The 4,302-nt window shown below is 34.1% G+C and overlaps 1 non-coding gene across 1 annotated transcript; it reads left to right on the forward strand.

The window, feature by feature from the left end:
* The first annotated feature begins 824 nt into the window (after positions 1–824).
* On the forward strand, positions 825–930 carry LOC145080757 (small nucleolar RNA R71). Its single transcript, XR_013695343.1, has one exon. It is a non-coding gene; the product is annotated as a small nucleolar RNA R71 (small nucleolar RNA).
* Positions 931–4,302: the final 3,372 nt, after the last annotated feature.

Below are 4,302 nucleotides of genomic sequence, written 5' to 3' on the forward strand. Positions count from 1 at the left end.
TGAATATGAATACTTCAAAGATAATAGGAATTGGAGGTTTTGGCTTGGTAAGATTTACTTCTTCTACTTGAGGCTTCTCCCAAGCTTTCAATTCCTCCTCCATCAACTTCTCTATCTCATTTAACTAGTTGAGATATTCTTCCATTCTTTTTCCTTGCAAATTATTCACCCTTAACTCCTCATCTAATAGTTCATCATAACTTACTTCTTGGTGCATTTTTAAAGTTACTTCTTCATCTTCTATGGGAAGTGTAAGATTAGAATCATTGATGTCAACAAGGGCTCTTGCAGTGCTAAAAAAATGGTCTTCCCAAGATTGTGGAAAGGTCTTCGTCTTCTTTCATGTCTAAAACTACAAAGTCCAATGGAAAAATGAATTTTCCAACCTTCACCAATAAATCTTCTACAATTCCGCATGGATGAGTGATTGAGTGATCTGCCATTCGAATTGTCAGTCTTGTGTTTTGAAGCTTTGGTAGAGCGAGCTTCTCGTAAAAATGATATGGCATGAGATTTATGCTAGCCCACGAATTGACTAAAGCATTTTTTTGAAGTGGAATTGGGAAATTCACAAGGCAAAGTAAATCGGCTCGGATATCCTATTTTTATTCATAATCCTTCAATGATTGCAGCATAACACAACTGGTGGAGTTTAGCGATGGATTTGATGAATGGATCATTGATTGAGAGGGATAGCACTTGTTGCATAAATTTCTTTTGGTCTGGTCAGATTCTTCTTAGTCATCGGTCCTTGAGAATCAAAAAGTTTTCTCATTGTAAAATTCACCCCATCATAGAAAATAGACACTTCTTGTTGAACGTTCAATTCATGTTGAGGAAAATTTCTTAGAAGGCCATTGTATCTCTCCTAAGCTTCGTATAAGGACTCTCCAGTTTCTTGTTGGAAGTTAACAATCTTCTTATGTAGTTTAGCAATCTTCGAATGAGGACTATATTTCTTTATAAACACTTCACGGAGGTTATCCCATGTACGAATAGCTCCAGGTGTGAGAGACTTCAACCAAATTTTTGCATCTCCACTAAGTGTTACTAGAAGCATCCTTAGTAAAACCGAATCACTACTAAAATTTTAAACATTAAAATAGTTAGCAATGTCCAAAACTTCATCAATGGGCTTGAAAGCATCTTCTTAGTCCTCCTCAGAAAACAAAATATCTTTAAGCATAGATAGAATATGCCCCTTGAGTTTGAAATTTGCGGTTGCCAGAATTTCAGGTGGTACAAGACCCGACCCATTGTCCATATGCATCCGCTTCTTGTACTCTTCCATCGTCATATCTACAATGCCCGACATCTCTTCAATGTCACTATGGATGTCTTCCTCCAAGTCATGTTCTATTTCTGGCTCGTACCCGGTTCCTTTATTGCTTGGAGTCTTCTCAAAGTGCTCAAACGTGTCAACTTCGAAAGTGCTAGTTGAGTTGTTGACCTTTTTGTCCTTCTTTTGATGGAAAGCCGATTCAAGATCCTTAAGTGGTGGAATTATTGGGTTTATGGATTCTCGGGTCATAAATTACTGAAGCAAAAACAAAACAAAAAATATACACATAAAATGAATAAAAATAAACTAACTAAAATTGATTGTTTAGTGACCACAACATGGCCAAAGATGCCCACGACGTGGCTGCTGAACAAACATAAAAATTTAATTAATGCTGAAAAAATAAATTTTGTTGTTTTTACCCCATAAAAAGGATCGAATAACTAAAAGTATTTAAACTAAAAATGAAATAAGCTTTTCCCCGTCAACGATGCCAAAAACATGGTGTGTGCAAAGATTACCTATCAACTTTTAAACTTACAAACATAACTACTTAACTGATTTATACACCTATAGTTAGCGTACCTAGTCTTATATTAGAATAGCTTTGGCAAGTCGGTTCTCAAACACAAGGAACAAAATTTAATTAATAAAATAATTACTAAAAGTTAAACTAAGAAACAAACAATAATGGGTTTTTTTTTACTGATTTTGAAATATTAGAAGAACTTTAATCAAACAACTAAATTAATAAAAGAATATTATTCAAGTTCAATATTTAAAGAGTATTTTTGTTAGATCCGAATCGCCTTTTTCCATATGGTTGATTTCTTATTAAATTCCTATTATTGGTTACCAAATTATTATTGAAATAGTTAATATGATCGAATACCTAGTTATTATCAATTTATGCCTACTATGTAATGATCAAACACAAGTAACACAACATCGATTTAAGATGAGTTTGGCTATGTATGGTAAATCTAAGAGTTACTTTCCTATGATCAAGTCAAGTAGACAAGAAAAAATATGATCAAGTATGCTCTCTTACACAATTAAAATTATGAGCTTTAATTATCTAATATAAGATTTGTTCAATCCTAGTTCTAGTAATTTAATGATCATAAACCACTAGGTAATCAAGTTCATGTAAATATAATGATCATCTACAACACTAAGTTTAAATCAAGTCAATCAAAGACTAGAATTAAAACATGGGATTCGATTTATCAACACCACAAAAGCCAACAATAATTAATCATATAGTCGAAATCAACACATAGTTCAAAAGGTTCATCTTCACCAGGGAAAGTAAAAGGTTTTCAGCCACTCATCATAACAAAAAAGTACACCAAATTTATGCAAATAAGATTAGACATGATTAAAACTAGCAAACTGATTGGATTAATGTTGTTTTCTTCTATGATTCTTCAAATATTGAGCTCCAATAATTTTTTTGAACTTCAATACACATTCTAGAGGATTTTTGTCGCAATACTTCTCTCCAGAAATTGGCAATAAGTTCCTCTTTTCGACCTAAAACCAAATATTTATACTTTCATTAAATCTGTCTCACACGCCGTGGCGAATATGCTCTATGATGTGCAATCTGGTTTCGCACTTATTCTCTATGGAAGTGATATGATCGCGAATATTCTAATCACCACAGAGTGGCAGTAAATCCGCATGTCGTGGGCTTCAGAAACCCTGCCTCTTTTTCCTTTAAGTGTCTTAACACACATTTTCCTGCCTCCAGCTCAACATTTTCTTCCTTTTTATCCCGTGTCACAACCATGAAATTCTAATGCTTTTATAAACATTAACAACGATAACATTTGTAACTAAAACTTAAAAGCATGTATGATGTTTATTCAATAACAACAAAATTCCATCAAACACACTATACAAACACTTCAAACGGTCAAAAAAAGATTGGAAACCCTAAAAATCCCTATTTAATTCCAATACGGACTAGGATTTTCTTATTTGGCCTAATAGACCAATAAGTATCCAATTTGACTATTTTGGGCCTAGAACCCTTTAATGGGCTCTGATTGGACCCACTTTCATGAAACTTAACATTTTGGGCCATAATGGATCCAAAATGAATTGGTTTATCTTAATGGGACTTATTGGGCCATAATTGATTTAATTAGCTTTCATGGACCATAAATCCATTCTTTTATACAAAATTGGGCCTTGAACTACCCTAAACGCCCAATGGGACGAAAACTTCTTTATGAACCTCATAATTTCGAACCAAGATAAGAAGTGGGCCAAATTAATTTACCTCCTTTCTCCTAGCGCAAGATTTCGGCCCAAGAAAAAAAAAGAAAAATGAGATTAATGGTTGATTAAGGGTGGCGGGGGTGACACCTCAAAATTGTATGTGGGATATCAATGCACCCTTTCTCACCTCCCCATGCATCTATCACTTCACTCTTTCTCTTCTTCCCTCTTCCTATCACCTCTCAGTCGAAAGACAAGAGGCACACATACACATACACAAAAACTCAAAACTCTTTCTAAGTATACATTTAAGAACACCTCTCCTCGTTCATCAAGAAATTTTGAGACATAAAAGCATTTCAAGGAGGTTTCAACCAAAAATCACTTCAAGCTGCATTCTAGTGGTAAGATCTTACAAATCTAAGTAGCATACTTTCTTTTGAACTCATTCATCCTTCTTACCACCCTAATTTCATGATCATGCTCCCTAGAACCCATCCAAGTTCGATATCCACTCAGGGAGCTTGCTAGAACCAAAAACCGTGATCTATGTGTGTATGCTTGTTATATGTGATTTCTTTGGTTTATGTTGTGAAAATATGATGTTATTTGCTAAATCTTTAATTCTATGGCGAAAGTGTGAGGGATACATAAACAATGTACATATTAAACAACTTACTTCAAAGATCTAAGGATCTTTAGGCTTAAGAAGTGAATACAAAATCAAAATCCTTATAAGTGTCATTTCTGCCAAAATAATCAAAGTTTGGGGTCAAATATGGTATTTTCGG

Source organism: Lactuca serriola, chromosome 1 (assembly GCF_051521515.1).
Source record: "Lactuca serriola cultivar US96UC23 chromosome 1, Lser_US96UC23_V15, whole genome shotgun sequence".
Taxonomy (NCBI): domain Eukaryota; kingdom Viridiplantae; phylum Streptophyta; class Magnoliopsida; order Asterales; family Asteraceae; genus Lactuca; species Lactuca serriola.